Here is a 17,735-nt window from a genome sequence, read left to right on the forward strand (position 1 = left end):
TGTGCAGAAAAAAAATCAATAGCGAGCTCAAGAAAAATGGAAACAGGAAAATATATTTTAAGTCTACTCGAGGTTCAGTATTCTATCAATCTGTCTATGACCTATTCCATAAGCATTTCTCGGTGGGAAAGTAATGTACACTATCTACGATCGTAAATGATCCTGTCTACATAAATAAATAACTTGCTACTCCTTCAGAGCTACCCTGTACAGTGTTGCTCTCATCGACAGGCTCACAAGCTTTTCGCTGGTAAAGAAACATGCAGCATCGTCGCGTTTTCACTGGAAGGACGAAAAAACTGTTTCACTGCCAGACATCGGACAATTGTTTTCAGCGTGTGAATCCACATCTCATAAAAAGAAAACTGTAGCTGAATTCTGCTTTTTCATGTTTTCTGTCGCTACTAAGCTCCGTCACCAATCACACCGGCTTCTCTAAATCAGAGGAGCACAGACGTCGGGTCACATGAGAGCAGCCATTGATCTCTTCTTTCATTCCCTCCCAAAAACTCCAGACCGAGCCCCTGTTAAACTTTAAGCCCTTTGAGCTCTGTCACTTTCATGGTGCGTTATTTTGCCGCTTGCGCAACAGCGTACGTTGCAACGAGTTGCACATGGACCTGCTGGGAATGATATCGTTTGGTTTCGAGTGGTTCGTGTGTTCTTATTTCTTTCTCTTTCTTTCTCTTTCTTCGGTCCTTACATAGTCAGTGAAGGGTTTGCGGCCCGTAGTAATGATAAGTCTGTGGACATCTACCCTAGATGAATAACACAGGCCAACGAAAATATTTTTTTGAACAACTTCTTTTACTTTGATAGCTGATCTTTATAGATTTTCATGAGCTGAATCCAAATCTAGCCTTATTTTTTTGTATCATTCATAGTTTTCGAGCAAACTGTATAGTATACAGTATGAAAATCCTATGCTATACAGTAAACGGGGAAATTAATGAAACGCTTTCTTACAACATAAGCGTGGTTTGTATTTACACTAAGCTACTTGATACAATGATATGTGTTAATGGAGGTTTCACTTGTCAGCTGTAATTGGTTTGTATTTTCGTTCTCTTTTTTCATTGAAGTCTCTTGCGTAGCTTTTTCTACTATGAGTCACTCGCTGAACTTCTCGGTGAAGTGACTGACAGTAGTGCCCCATTATGTCGATGTTCCTGCGGCCTTGGTGGTGTTTCCATCACTTTAATGTCCTGGTGAAAAAGCTCTCCTTGCTCCTCACTAACAGCTCCCATATTGCCCGGGAAGTAATCAAGTTGACTATTCAAAAAGTGGAGCTCGAGCCTCATTAAAAACCTTAAAGTTTTAAACTTCTTTAGCATTTTAGCTATAATAGAAACGTATTCTGGGCCTTTTTCAAGTCGTAACGACTTTGTGACGTTTTGCTTGAATGATACCCAATCTTCTTTCTCATTTAACGTCATTGTGGGTTCAGCGTTAACATCTAGCATCAATTTTCTAATTTCAGCTCCGACATAGAAGCCTTCTCTAAGTTTAGCTTCTGAAAGGTGTGAAAACTTTTCGGAGAGATACTTAAAACATAGTATATTTCAAGGCAAAGCCTCTACAAACTGTTTCATTAGGCCTAAATTTATGTGTAGAAGTGGTAGGAGTAGGTTTTTTTGATCTACAAGGTTTTTTCGTGGAATATTTTTCTCAGCAGGTTTTAAAGACTTCCTCACAAGTCAGTTCTTTCTGCACCAGTGTGGATCCTTTGCCCTTCTGTCTCATTCACACAAGAAACATGGAAATTTGCTATAGCTACCTTCCACACCAAGGAGCGTACATGTTACTTTTATATCGCCACATACCATCCAACCACGAGCAGAATAGCCCGTTTTATTTAGCACTGTTTCTAGGTTTTCATAGCTTTCTTTCATATGTAGGCCTGCAGAATGTCCAGCAGATATTGATGCAAACATGCTACCATTGTGTAATAAAACAGGCTCTTTAAACTAGTTGTGGATTATTTTACATCTATGGTCACAAACATTTTGTTCACAGATTACCGGTTTCGGTCTATAATAACCATCTTCAGATCTGATAAAAGCAAAATCAACAACAGCGTCGTCAAATATATATAAATGTATTTGAATTTTACGTTTGACGGTGCCACTACGCCTGCAGTACATTAGGACACTGTTTTTATAAAACACAGGTATTTCTCTTCATACTTAAAGCTCACAAATGCATATATATGTCAGTAGTACATTTAATTATAGTTTATTTATTCTTTTTAAGCTGTAGACAATCTGCGAGCGTATTTATGTTTTTCCCATAATTTTTTCTGCAGATCTGAAGATGGTAATTATAGACCGAAACCGGTTATCTGTGAACAAAAAGTCTGTGTCAATAGACGTAAATTAAAGGAAATTTATTCTGTATAAATGTCACTGTTTTATTCACGACAGTGTCGTAGCCTGTCAATAAACAGCCTCCAGTCTTCCGTTTTTTATTCAATACCAAACTCATTCATCAGACTGCTAAATCACCTTCGTGTTGAAAAAACTTGGAAAATTGCTGCTCTCTCTTTCTATACATGTATGTGCTGGTTCCAACAGCCAATAAGTTCTTTTGTTTTAATCTAGGGCCAAGCAATTCAGCTTTTTTTTGTCTTGTTAAGCCCAGATCCCTAATCTAATCGTTAAACACGGTCTAAGGAAATAATCTGGGCTCTAGACGTTCGCTTTTATAATGGAATTCATCATTATCTGGTTCATGTAAAGAAATGGTGGGTGATACAGTTTTTTAAGTATCGTATTTGGATTTCCCACCATAAAAAACGTAAGAATAAGGTATTTTCAGCAAAAAAGTTTTTCCATTGTTGGCCTGTGTAATCTTTATGGGGTGTCTTTCCTAACGTTGAGGTCCAGTTGTACCCTACAAATGAAGTATTCGTGGACGTATTCTCCATGGAATTCCAGAATCTACTCACCGTTATCCCATTTGCATCTATCTATATCTGCACATACTTGTAACGGTGCTGGAGGTTAGGTTGTGCTGAGAAATAATAGCCACGAAAAAAATTCTGAATTTAGCCTGTCAGGCCGTTGCGTTTACTGTAAAACATTCTAAAAGGGTTTGAAATGTTGTGTGATGTGGTTGGTGTCTGAAAGGGTACTGCTTTTGGTATAGCCGTACTGCCTCTCGAGCATTTCCATCTGCTTGGCTGTGCACCATGTCGCCTTGTCCCCGACATAAATACCATCATGTTACTCATGTCGGAAAAAAGCCAGGATTGTGTTTATGTACGGCCAAGCAGATGGAAATGGTCGAGAGGCAGCATGGCTATATCAAAACAAGGACCCTCACAGACACCAAACACATCACACAACATTTCAGACCCTTTCAGAACGGTTTACATAAAACGCAACGGCCTGACAGACTAAATTCAGATATTTTCTTTACAATTATTTCTCGGCACAACCTACCTTGCAGCTACGTTACAAGTTTTTCAAACTGTTTGTGACCATATATATATATATATATATATATATATATATATATATATATATATATATATATATATATCACCTTCGAAGTCACGTCTTGAGAGTTACCGACAGTGACAGATTCTAAAGGGGTATTTGGTTGATGATGCAAGATACGAACGACGCTCCTCTGGCTAATCCCACATTACTTGCAATACGTCTCGTGTTACCATGAGAAATTATAAGCGTAAAAGATAGAGCAGCTTCTTCATGAGCTCTGTCAATTGCACTCATTGTTGATTATTTGATGTTGAAGCTATCTGTTGGCGCTAGAGAACCAATATTTAATGAACGTGCCCAGCCCGACGAACAGCAACTATCAGGATAGACATCCCTGTACCATGGGATCGTTCCGACAGCATTTCTTTGACATTCGTCGTATAATTGTAGCATGTCTAACTCCTTCTCATTGTCTAAAAATGGCTCGATGCCCGAGGCAGAATTCGAACCTGCGACCGCAGCGGTCGCTCGGCTCCAGACTGTAGCGCCTAGAACCGCACGGCCACTCCGGCCGGCACTTCTCATTGGCGTACATGTCTGTATACAAGGAAAGTTGAAGTAGAATAGACCTGCCGATAGAAGACACAGTTTCTGCTAGTTCTACTGTGCAAACAAGCAAACGGCCGAAAGGCCTGAAACAACGATGTAGCCAGGCCTCAGCGCAACACCGATTCCGGCCGACGCGCCTTTATATTTTAGAGTATTTCCCGGATTCTCTTGCGTTTCAGCCTCAAAATTAACAAACATTTTTGCTAACCGAAGTGGCCCGGGTTCAATTTCCGGCTGGGTCGGAGATTTTCTCCGCTCGGGGACTGTGTCTGTTGTTATCCTTAAGTTCATATCGTCGTAACTAACTAATTAGTCTCCAATATGGTATCGTGTTGCTTTCCATTACTGACATAGTTGAATGAGCACGATCCGAAATCCAATGAACTGAAATAAACAAAAATGGTTCAAATGGCTCTGATCACTATGGGACTAAACAGCTGAGGTCATCATTCCCCTAGAACTTAGAACTACTTCAACCTAACTAACCTACGGACATCACAGACATCCATGTCCGAGGCAGGAATCGAACCTCCGCCGGGACCAGCCGCGCTGTCCATGACTGCTGCGTCTTAGACCGCTCGGAACGATACAAGAGATAAGGCTCTTTATCACATACCAAAGTTCGTGTCCCTTTGCGTACTATCATTCGAAAACCTTTTTTCGATATCTGGAACAGTTAACAAAACAAATGTAGCGTTACGTCTTACGTGACTAACAATATATACAGGGTGTCCCACTTAACTTTATCACATCATATCATTCCTAAATGAAATGAAACGTGCAAAATGCAATAGGCCACGGATGCACCTATGCCATGTGCTCACACTGTTGGCAGGAATGCACAACCGGTAAATGTAAATAAATACCACATTCAACACAAAGCTACTTTTTTTTAAATCGCACATTATTAATGAAATGAACACCAGAGGTACAATTACTAAAGGCAGACATGGGTTCACCGCTCTAAATCTTATTTATACCTTCTGGAATATTAACTTAAAATAACAGAAACGGTGCCACAGTTTCTGCCGTAATGCGTGTTGCCTGCAATCTTATGAAGACTTCTGTAGGCAACCCTTGTTCTCCGTGTTACGGAAGACACTGTGTGTTAGTTGCCATTCTTTAAAATATATGAATTTCCGGAAGTATGACGTTTAGAACATTGAAAACAAGTCACTAACCGGACCTCTAGTTTACATTTCCGTTGACAAAACATACAAGCGCCACGCAAAAAACGTAACTTTTTTATGTGATGCTTGTTTATTTTTAGAGATTGTACAGTCTTGCTCAAAAGTATCCGATCGACCAGAATTGCATTCCGCCTGATTCGCATGCAACCCACATAACGCAGCTGTCTAGCAGGTCCTCTAATCCCTCCGTGGTACTGTCGTTTAACTGATGAAAATGGTTCCAACAAGTCATTAGTAGAAAACACTGCTCTGTATCGCAATAAATCAAGATGTAAAGCAATACCACGATACTGGAAATATCAGGGAACCCCGTATCACAGATAAGACTGTCCTTAAGGCATGTAAGCTCACATTTATTGCAATAAATGACATACCTGAGATGTTACCACTCTCATTATTACGTCAGATAGGTAATGCACGTAGTAAGTTCGTCGTATTCATGATTTCCTCTTCACAGTAACATACCGTACTTGTTATTTACACAAAATGACATTAAAAATTTAAGTTATTCGCGAGCAACTATTTGAGAATATACATGAACTTCATGTGACACGACGAACCGTCTCGTTCTGCATATGGATTCCAACCCAGGTCATGCAGACTAAGATTTCGTGACTGACGGAACCCTAACAGTCATTCCTGACTAGGCATACAGAGAGTGATATACCTCGATTTTAGACAGTATCAGTTAGCAAATATCAACTTTAAATTACTTAACGTAAACAATTCCTACCCAGCATATATTGTCCCTGATAACGAGCTACGAGAGATGTTAAATATTGCTTCTTCACAAGTAAATTACTTGAAATGCCGTGAGGTAAAGCTTGGACAGGGATTCGAACCCAGAACATAATCGGATTGTTATGGAAGCACATTCAACTGTGACATATCGGATTTTCCCGGCGGTAGCTAGATGTATTAACTGAAACGAAGAGACGAATCTTTAATTTTTTCTTTCCCGGGACTCCAACACGGGACCTATAGCTGTTATATTCTAGAGAAAACGAACGATAAATATTGGTTTGTTACACCAGCCGTGACATGTGAGCATGTTTGAACTATAAATAATATGACGAGGAGTTCAGTGCTGACTCGGAATCGCACCCCACGCGGATCGTTGTTGACTACACACAAACAGAAGTCAGCTACCGAATTTTTCTCCACCAGCAGCTCGGAATAACATCCTTGTATTTACAGTGATCTCGCAGACAGTTATATGTCTCACTGGGAGTCAAAAACGTCAGATACCGTTAGTGTTGACAACGAATGGAAACGCATTAAAAATCAAAATTATTATCCACCAGCAGATAGGTGTTCTCATGCTACAGCTTGATAATTCATAATGAATACCTTGGTGCTCGGCCAGGATTCGAACCCATTCACGTGCAATATCTGGAGATGTTGAGGAATCTGCAGTTTTCAACAAACAACAACTTGTAGTCGAGCTGTATTGTCACGAAGGTGTCAAATCCCGCGTTAAGGGCAGTCTGAGTAGCATTCCCAGTTCAGAACTAATTTTGGCTGGTTCAGATGGCTCTGAGCACTATGGGACTTACCTACTGAGGTCATCAGTGCTCTAGAACATAGAACTACTTAAACCTAACTAACCCTAAGTACATCACACACGTCCATGCGCGAGGCAGGATTCGAACCTGCGACCGTAGCGGTCACGCGGTTCCAGACTGTAGAGAAGGAATATCATGTTTAATGTGAATTTCAGACCACAGTGCCACTATACCTTCTTCACATGGCGTAGCCAGAAGCGAAGAGAATCTGTCTCTCCCTATCAAAAAGCATCGGCAGAACTTAGAATCGAACCTAGACCGTCAGTACATGAACCTATCGTCAATCCAAAAGACCACCAAATCCTCTCCTCTGGGACTCCTATTTCTGTCATAACACCGATACCGGCGCAGTGGATGAGAATTCTGACACACAGGCTTCCTGTAGTGGTTTGCACCATGTTCAGTACATTCATTTCCTTGGTTGACCGAATCGCCATACCTAGCTGCCTCGGATATCCAGTGCATACATTCGACTCCATTTTGAAATCACCAACATAAAATAACGTAACTGCTACCCACACAGAACTGCCAATAGTGTAGGATGCATAAATGTAAATAGGAAGTGTTCCTTTCCACTTGAGCTACTCTTTTGCGCTATCAGTTGGTTGAAACCGTCGTGCAGTGCAAAAGAAAAGCTGTAACTGTCTGTCTCTCAGAAGTCTAGATCCAGCCATTTGCAATATCTCGCAGCACTGTGGAATGCGGAAGTTCTGGAGGAACTGTTGTCAACTTCTTGAGCTGCTAGCTAGTAGCGTTATGTTAAGCATCGTGCACTGCAGATAAGGCGTCGCGAGTTCTATTACATTCCCTGCTACATTTTTTAAAACGCAACTATACTGTCTGCTGAAGTTATCATTTTAATGGAACTTTGAACGTAATTCACTTCACTTCTCAACCCAAAATAGTCGAATGTGGGAAAAGGGCTAACTTCGGCAACATTTTGTTCTTTTCAGGTTTAATAAACTGCCAGGCAGCAGATGCATTTCGAAGTTTTTGTATTAAGTATGGGGAGAGCGCATCGTGCCAGAATAGTCAGAAAAGTATTTTCTACATTAGATGTCGTCTGGTAGTGGCATTTTATTCTTCTTCAAACCTGGTTAGAAAGCTTTAAGTCAGAACAAGTTTTCTACATGCATGTAATCAATATTGCATGTGCATTGTCAGACTGTTATAGATAACATCAGAGAATTCGCATACATCGTTGATACTTAATTTCTCTCTCATGTTCATTTAATATTATTTTAACAACACTAAAAGAAACCTAGCGAAAATTGTGCACTGTATTATAAGAAATGAAATAAAACTACCCACGATAACCTTACAACGAAAGTCTGTTTTAACTACACTGAGTATCTGTTCACAAGCGTGCCTCTATCGGCACGAATTAGTAAAATACTACTCTCTTATATTTCTATTGGGTTTGTGTTTAATTGGTATGGTGTGTCATACTCAACAGGTATGCAAATGTGGCATTTCATAAATAAAGTTATGTATTCCTAGAAACCCAAAATTTACTTGTCATCATCGGAAATAGGGGTTACCTGTTCTGCAGCGTTGTAGGTTTTTCATCATTGCACTATGAACTGAAAGTATTTTCCTGCGATTTGCTTATCGATGTTTGATCTGACTGGTTGTGGGTCTTTCATAGAAGGGATAAAAACGTTACAGTCCGCGAGACTGTAACCGTGAAACATAACAGCCTCTTTTCCAGAGGTCAGCATGTCATCAGAGAGCTAGCGAATAGGTATGTGTTGTGCCTTCCTCTTACAAGGCCAATAGTGGCTAGAACTCGTAAACCGCTATTTAAGGGACGATATTGGTTGCGATTTCCACGTGCAACGACTTTCGTGGGCTGAAAACCGTTAATTTACAATCTGCTGTTACACCTCAAGCGATAATAACTCATATTATTCGATGTAAATGACAGGAAAAATCAAATGAACTTTGAGACTTAATTCCATGCACGCCAGGAAGTAACTCGTCGATCACAGTGTTGTCAATCATACCTTGCCTTGTTGCGAAATCTTAGTTACAGTACCAGCAGGAGGAAGACGAACCGATGTGATCCTACAACGGGCTGGGAAGTGACCATAGCTGGCGACTCAAAGACGCGGCAGCTACGGCCTGGAATACGTAATGCGTCTGATTCGCATTTCTGTAACTGGGCTTAGGGACTGGATCGTAGTTACTAATACTACTCAGAACTGACTGCTAACTAAGTATCATAAACCAGTAACTCTCATAGTTGTTTTTATATTTCTTTCGTAACTCTACTCAAAGCTAAGAAACTCATTCACGAACGTTTTCGTGCCTCGCCGATAGTCGAGCACAACAAACAAATAATAATAAAAAGAGAATGTGTGTGTATGTGTGTGTGTGTGTGTGTGTGTGTGTGTGTGAGAGAGAGAGAGAGAGAGAGAGAGAGAGAGAGAGAGAGAGAGAGAGAAATAAAAAAGAATGTGAGAGAGGGTAAAAAATTGTTGTAAAGAAATTGAATACTGGTATGTAATGAAATCTTTCATTAAAATGACACGTTCCACATCATTACGAAATGTCGTATTCATGATCTATGGATTAAGTATTAATCTAATCTACTCTAATCATATCATATTGCACACTAGCCATGAAGGGTCATGAATTACTGAAATTTTCGCCAATATCTGTAACCAAATCTAAACTTGAAAATAAAAGACGACAGTTTTTGTAATAAGCCTGGACTCCTATCAAGATCCTATATGCCTGTTAACTAACAACGAAAGATGTGTGATATATCTTAGTTCAGAAGTAACAAAGTGTGTATGCATTTAAAGATGAAGTGCATGATGTGAACTTCTGTGACGGAGATACGAACCCAACACGTAATCGGATTGTTAACTAAGTAAAATCAAATGTTACGTATCGGTTTTTCTTACCAGCTGCTAGGTGTTTGAATCTAAAATAAGGAAACAAATTTTTGTGCCTGAGCGACAATCGAATCGCACTCCCATCGCTCTTCTTTATCGTCCACGAATATAGCTTAAGTATCAATTGCTTGTTCACCAACAGTAAGATGTGTGCGTGTTGGACCAGAAATTGCTGGCAACACATGAACAGACATTAAAAATGCATGTTAATTTTCACTAGCATGCCTGTGTGCGCGTGATAAGGCTTGAAATGAAGTTATGAATATTTTTGTACTGGATCAGGATTCGGACCTACATAGTTACCTTTGGAGTAGACCTAGAGAAGATTGAAGTCTTGGGAAAAGGAACGAAATAATTTAACTATACTGTTCCGAGAGATTTAGATCCTCGAAAGAGGAGATACGAATTCGAATCATAGTCCAGCACCAAATTTTTCAACGTCTCTAGTTCAATGAGCACAAGTAAAATAAGAGCCCTGTTCCTTTAAATGGCTATCGGTTTGTCAGATAAAATAAAATGTTCAAATGTAAGTAGGTTTACTGGCGACATTATTTTTGTTTACCATGACCTCCACCTATGTCATTTCCCAACGTACACCGGCTCTGCCCAGTTGGGAATGAAGGAAAGTGATGTTTAATGCGGATTCTGGATTATGACATCTTCCTCTTGAGGTTACCAGAGGTAAAGTAAATCTGTTTATGTCTCTTAAAAGTAAATGCCTGAACCCACCTATTGCACTTGTGATAGTTCGTTCCACCATACTATTGTGGCCACATTTCCCAGCCCCAGGAGTGTGCTGTAACGGATGATGTGCTTAGCTTACAAAATTAGTCACGGTGGAAAAAATGCGAGTCTGTCAAATGGTTAAGTAGAAGCAAGCTTCTGACGTGGAAATTATGCTACTCTCATGTGAGCAGGATGTGAAGACTCTTCTACGCATCATAGCCTCGATGTGAAGCCATTTTGAAATTTTCACTAAATCAGCAAATTTCTTAGTTCGAGAAAATCCACTGTGGAGTGTGAAGTTACCGGATAATTCGATTATTAACGTCATTATTACTATCATTTTCTTCATACCGCTGCTGGAGCCCATGAGTTTGAAGATCATTTAAGGCCTTTTGGTCATTATTGTAGTAGTTGCCAAAGATCGGGTTCTCTCCCTGTCTACGGACTCCTTGTCATGTTAATATCAAACATCAGCAATTACACGTAGATCACATTAAAACTAAAGTAATTGATGAAGACGTTATTTTATGTTGGTGATTTCAAAATAGAGTCGAATGTATGCACTGGATAGCCGAGGCAGCTGGGTATGGCGATTCGGTCAACCAAGTAAGTGAATGTACTGAACATGGTGCAAACCACTACAGGACGCCTGTGTGTCAGAATTCTCATCCAGTGTGCCGGTATCGGTTTTATGATAGAAATAGGAGTCCCAGAGGAGAGGATTTGGTGATCTTTAGGACTGATGATAGGTTCATGTACTGACGGTCTAGGTTCGATTCTAAGTTCTGTCGATGTTTTTTGATAGGGAGAGACAGATTCTCTTCGCTTCTGGCTACGCCATGTGAAGAAGGTATAGTGGCACTGTGGTCTGAAATTCACATTAAACATTATATTCCTTCTCTACAGTCTGGAACCGCGTGACCGCTACGGTCGCAGGTTCGAATCCTGCCTCGCGCATGGATGTGTGTGATGACCTTAGGTTAGTTAGGTTTAAGTAGTTCTATGTTCTAGAGCACTGATGACCTCAGTAGGTAAGTCCCATAGTGCTCAGAGCCATTTGAACCAGCCAAAATTAGTTCTGAACTGGGAATGCAACTCAGGCCGCCCTTAACGCGGGATTTGACACCTTCGTGACAATACAGCTCGACTACAAGTTGTTGTTTGTTCAAAACTGCAGATTCCTCAACATCTCGAATATTTCACGTGAATGGGTTCGAATCCTGGCCCAGCACTAAGGTTTTCATTATGAATTATCAAGCTGTAGCATGAGAACACCTATCTGCTGGCGGATAATAATTTTGATTTTTAATGCATTTCCATTCGTTGTCAACACTAACGGTATCTGACGTTTTTAACTCCCAGTGAGACATATAACTATGTGCGAGATTACTGTAAATACAAGGATGTTATTCCGAGCTGCTGATGGAGAAAAATTCGGTAGCTGACGTCTGGTTGTGTGTAGTCAACAACGCTATGTGTAGGGTTCGATTCCCAATCAGCACTGAACTCTTCTACGCATTATTTCTAGTTCAAAGATGCTCACAGGTAGCTGCTGGTGTAACAAACCCAAACGTTCGTTTTCTCTAGAATATAACAGCTATAGGTGCCGTGTTCGAGTCCTGGGAAGGGAAAAATTAACGTTTCGTCTCGTCATTTCGGGTAAAACTGCTAGCTACTGCCGAGGGAATCCGATATGTCACAGTTGATGGTGCTTAGATAACAACCAGATTAGGTTCTGGGTTCGAATCTCTGTCCAACACAAAGCTTTAACTCACGGCATTTCAAGTAATTTACTTGTGAAGAAGCAATATTTAACATCTCTCGTAGTTCGTTATCAGGGACAATAGATGCTGAGTAGGAATTCGAGTCCGTTAAAATTGTTTACGTTATGTATTTTAAAGTTGATATTTGCTAACTGATACTGTCTAAAATCGAGGTATATCACTCTGTGTATGGCTAGTCAGGAATGACTGTTTCCGTCAGTCACGAAATCTTAGTCTGCATGACCTGGGTTGGAATCCATATGCAGAACGAGACGGTTCATCTTGTCACTTGAAGTTCATACATATTCTCAACTAGCTGCTCGTGAATAACTTAAATTTTTAATGTCACTTTGCGTTAAATAACAAGTACGGTATGTTACTTTGAAGAGGAAATCACGAATACGACCAACTTACAACGTGAATTACCTATCCGACGTAATAATGGAGTGGTAACATTTCAGGTACGCCATTTACTGCAATGTGAGCTTACAATCCTTAAGGATAGTCTTATCTGTGGTACAGTGTTCCCTGATTTTTCCAGTATCGTGGTATTGCTTTACCTCTTGAGTTATTGCGATGTAGAGCAGTGTTTTCTAGTGATGACTTGTTGGAACCATTTTCATTAGTTAAACGACAGTAGCAAGGTGGGATTAGAGGACCAGCTAGACAGCTGCGTTACGTGGGTTGCATGCGAATCAGGCGAAATGCAATTCAGGTCGTTCGGATACTGTTGAACATGACTGTACATTCTTTTCCGTTGTGCGAGGCCCTCATGTTGGTGCATCCTTGGCCAATTGCATTTATCACTTTCTCTTCTGTTCGGAAATGTGTCAGTTGACAGACACACTGTAAAATATGACCATACATATCTTCTTAAACAACTTGATAACTGCAACAACTCTATGTTTTGTTTTAAAGTTGGCATGATTTTTCTCCACCCAATCCTGTTACACTGGTGTAGAAATGTCGAACGCTTAAAGGACTGCTAAGCCGAAGCTACAGTTCGTTCTCAATGTGCATAATATGATGAATAGCTTACTACATTACAAACACAAGTTTTCACAAGACCCAACTTAATAAGCCGGCAGGGGTGGGCGAGCGGTTCTAGGCGCTACAGTCTGGAACCGGGCCACCGCTACGATAGCAGGTTCGAATCCTGCCTCGAGCATAGATGTGTGTGATGTCCTTAGGTTAGTTAGGTTTAAGTAGTTCTAGGTTCCAGGGGACTGATGACCTCAGAAGTTAAGTCCCATAGTCTTCAGAGCGAACTTAATAACAAAACAGGTCGGCCACAATACAGTGGCTGCTTACGTGCTGAAACTTTTCTAAAGAAACGTTCACAGGTGATAGCGAAAACGCGCTACTTGTGGAATTTTTTTCTACTTCGACAGGAAACGAGAATACTGAGAAAAAGGGAGAGTTCTTGTTTGTACAGCACTGATTTGTGGAAGATACCTTTCATACGTAGATCCAGAGACAGTAAGCATTGATTCATGCATATTCGGTAATCTTCGGTTCCTCCGCTTGGCTGTTGCGTGAGCCCTTTGCTATACATATTAAGTAGCTTTGTGACCGGCTGTTGCTTGTAATTTTGCGACTAAATTTAATTCTTCGTAAAAACTGCAAGTATTTTTCATTTTATTCAGAAGTTACTAAGGACTTAAGTTTAAACACTCCCGTCTAATGTCCGCGTATCCAGAATTTTTTTATATTTTTTAAATGAGCAGATTCACCAAGAAGCTATGTTTATCCAACTATAGTAGACGTCAAAAGCTGACCTCTAACGTGAAGCCAGGATCTCGAAAATTGCACTCACACACAGGAAAACAGCAAGCTGTAGGGTGTGGCGTACGGGCCGCTACTGCTGGGTCGATAGGGTGGGTTAGTAGCAGTGGGTGAAAACAGATAGCGCGCAGAGAGCAGTGGCCGGCGTGCCACCTGTTGCCTCCCGCTGTTAGCATGTGTACAAGAGGGACTCTCTGGCTTCGTCTCTAGGGCTTGAGGGAAGCTGTGACGTTGCGCCAACTCCTAATAACCAATCACATTGGTGCTCCAGCCCATTAGCGCTTCCACGTCCCGAACACAGAAACCAGAAATATTCATAGCAACTTTTCCCTTGCCGTCGGCAGTAAAGCTGCGTTCACACCTCGCGCCGAGCCAGCAGAGCGAAAAAGGGAAAAATCCCTATTTTCTAGGTATAAAAAGTCTTGGCTGTGTACGCCACATCGTTTTATGAATTGTATTTTCCTTTAAAGCTTTACTTTCCGCGTAATAAAGAAAAGGCTCCCACTTTTGGTCCTCGTTTCTCAGTCGATTTTGAAAAAAAAAACGAACGTTACAACATCTGATTTTTCTACACGTTGTAGTGTAGCATCGTAGTTTCGCCTCAGCGGCTGACTTAGTTACACGTGTCATTAGTGAAGGTGGCATTTAACACTCTCTTTCAGGGAGGGTCACTTAACCTTATCGTCCCACTGAGGGGTTGGCAGAACACTCTGTTGCCTCCTCTGCCAGACCTGGCGGCAGCTTGGTCCTCATCCACCCTGTTCGTTTACTCTTCTTCTCCCCTCTCACGTGGTCTGTTACAGAAGCTCATATCTGGTCTCTCTGTGCGTGTCTTGCCCTGTCGGTGTTGCTAGTCTTTCCTATGCAATTTCAGAGTGGGGTACCTCTGGTAAGTGGCGTAGGCTGTGGGCTGTAAACTATGTGATCAAAAGTATTTAGACACTTGGCTGAAAATTACTTACAAGAACGTGGCGCCCTCCATCAGTAGTGCTGGAATTCAGTATGGTGTTGGCCTGACCTTAGCCTTGATCACAACTTCCACTCTCGCAGGCATACGTTCAGTCAGGTGCTGGAAGGTCTCTTAGGGAATGGCAGCCCATTCTTCACGGAGTGCTGCACTGAGGAGAGGAATCGATGTCTGTCAGTGAGGACTGGCACGAAGTCGGCGTTCCAAAACATCCCAAAAAATTCTATATGATTCAGGTCAGCCCTCCGTGCAGGCCAGTCCATTACAGGGATGTTATTGTCGTGTAACCACTCCGCCACAGGCCGTGCATTATGAATAGATGCTTGGTCGTGTTGAAAGACGCAGTCGCTATCCACGACTTGCTCTTCAACAGTGGGACGCAAGTAGGTGCTTAAAATATCAATGTAGGCCTGTGCTACAATAGTGGCACAGAAAACAACAAATGGGTGCAATCCCACTCCATGAAAAACACGACCACACTAAAACACCACCACCTCCGAAATATTGTTGGCACTACACACACTGTCAGTCAACAAACGAGGTCGACCTGTACGCTTTTGTGTTGTACTGTCCCCTTCACGTTTCCACTTCATTACCACATAGGAATCAGTGGACCTAGCGGGGTTTAGGAGTGTGGAAATGTCGCGTACCCATTCTGCTCTCTCACGATGTCTAATGACTACTGAGGTCGCTGATATAGAGTAATTGGCAGAAGGTGGCAGCACAATGCACATACTATGAAGAAGGTATGTTTTTTGTAGGTGTCCGGATACTTTTAGTCACATAGTGTATCTGAGTAAGAGCAGACAACTGTAAAGCGTTGTCAAGCAAACTATAGTGCAGTTTTTAAACCATTTTTAAACCAGTTTTACACCATTTACCTTTTCATAATTCGTAACAGTCATTGTGAAGTGACACTATCTGTCAACCACGTGCACTTGATTTACAATTCTTGTAGTGAAAATGCTTGGTAGCAGGTAGGTTATTGTTAGATACTTTTTACACCATATATTATTGCGAGTGAGAAATAGATAAAAGAAAAAAAATAAAACAAAAAAATGTTTTTGAAATGGCGGTGGCACCAATACATGTACCTGTTCAGATGTAAATGCGATTTATTGAATGACTTCAATTACACAATCGCGACTCCACTGGTTTAATTTGGTTTAGCATAGTGCCAAACGCAGCAGAATATCATAAAATAGATTACTAACTAATGTTTTAGCCCTAGTGTCGATCTGTAATATTGTTTTAATCATTAATGCCTTGAAATATCGAAAAAAAACACGAATTTTTCCGCTTGCGATACAATGGGCCGCACCTTATATTACAAAAGGCAAAAAATTGTTTTTTGTCCACATCCTACATTTAGCAGAGTGTACACTTCACATTTCGAAGTAGAAGGGAAGAATAAATTAATTTCAAATGAGATTTTGGTGTGGATGTACTACGTTAAAAGTTTGCAACATTCCATTTAATTCCTTTCTAATTGGAGATGAAAAACTGCAGACGCTGAAAAATATAATTATATATATAGATACTACTCTGCCAAAGTTTGACTAATACGTGAGGTGTTCATTTTTAACGTTTTCACTGTTGTAGTTCAGTGCAAGCACTCTACAATACCACGTGCTGTAAGTAATTACATGCCTTAGATCGACCCTACCTCTACTTTCAAATAACTCTTTATAGCTCTAGCGAATAGTATTTATTTTAGGAAATTCATGTAATGAAACCAAAGCTAAGGGGAACTACGTTTGATGGAAACCTTTCTGGATCATTCGATGACCAAACTATATAGTTCTCGGCGTCACTAAGGTGCTTACATTTCGATTTTTCTTTTACTTACCTGGGAGAAAAATGCGCCGATTCAGCGTACCCCAAACACTGCAAAACTGGTAAATATATTACTGTCAAATGCTGTGCTACATCGTGATGCAGTTCAAACCAGTGTAATGGATATGATCAATACGCCACTGTCTGTGGGTGCATAGTTCCTATGCCCGGTTAGTGGGCTTGTTCGCAGCGCCAAGGGATCCACCGTCTTTCAGAGGTGAACGGCCAAAATAACACAGGTGCTGCCATGGGTGTTCCGCCGCTATCCAATTACTGCCATATTACAAAACATTGATTTCATTATTCTTTTGGTTTTGTTTTCACATTTTTGTGTCTCATCGAATGTAGAAGTTCATAAATTTTGAAGCTCATCAAGTCTCGGCCTGGCGCGCAGGGTGAACACATTCTTAAGAAGTGACGTAGCGCCGACCAACTGCAGATGGCACTGTGGGAGCTGCACTCAAGAAGCCACTCTTTGCTGTATGCTGTTATCCTGTGTTCGCAAGCCCTATTCTCCGGTTTTGACTTCAAACCGAGGGGAACGTAGTAAAGTTGCCAGATTCACCTACAGTGATAATGAACACATTATAAGCACCGCGAGTGAAAATCAGAGGTAGAACTCCTTGTCTTATTGATGTGTAGAGGGAAAAGTGTCGATAAGACGCTAGTGACTTCTAGTAAGTACTTGTATATGACGAGCGATGCATCACAACAGCGAACATGCCCCTACCTGCACTCTGTTGGAAATACCATCAATTCCATGTAAGCTTTTACTTTTGAGTGAATTTATTATTTTCCTAATTTCAGTAGGAGAGGTGGGTTGAATTTCAATTTTATCATATTGCATAGGTACTGCCTCCTCCTCACACTGCCTTGCATTTTATAATGAATAGCTGGATCCTATTTTCTCTACAACACTTAAAAAGTTATTATTAAAAATGTTTTCGA

Source organism: Schistocerca piceifrons, chromosome X, assembly GCF_021461385.2.
Source record: "Schistocerca piceifrons isolate TAMUIC-IGC-003096 chromosome X, iqSchPice1.1, whole genome shotgun sequence".
Classification (NCBI taxonomy): domain Eukaryota; kingdom Metazoa; phylum Arthropoda; class Insecta; order Orthoptera; family Acrididae; genus Schistocerca; species Schistocerca piceifrons.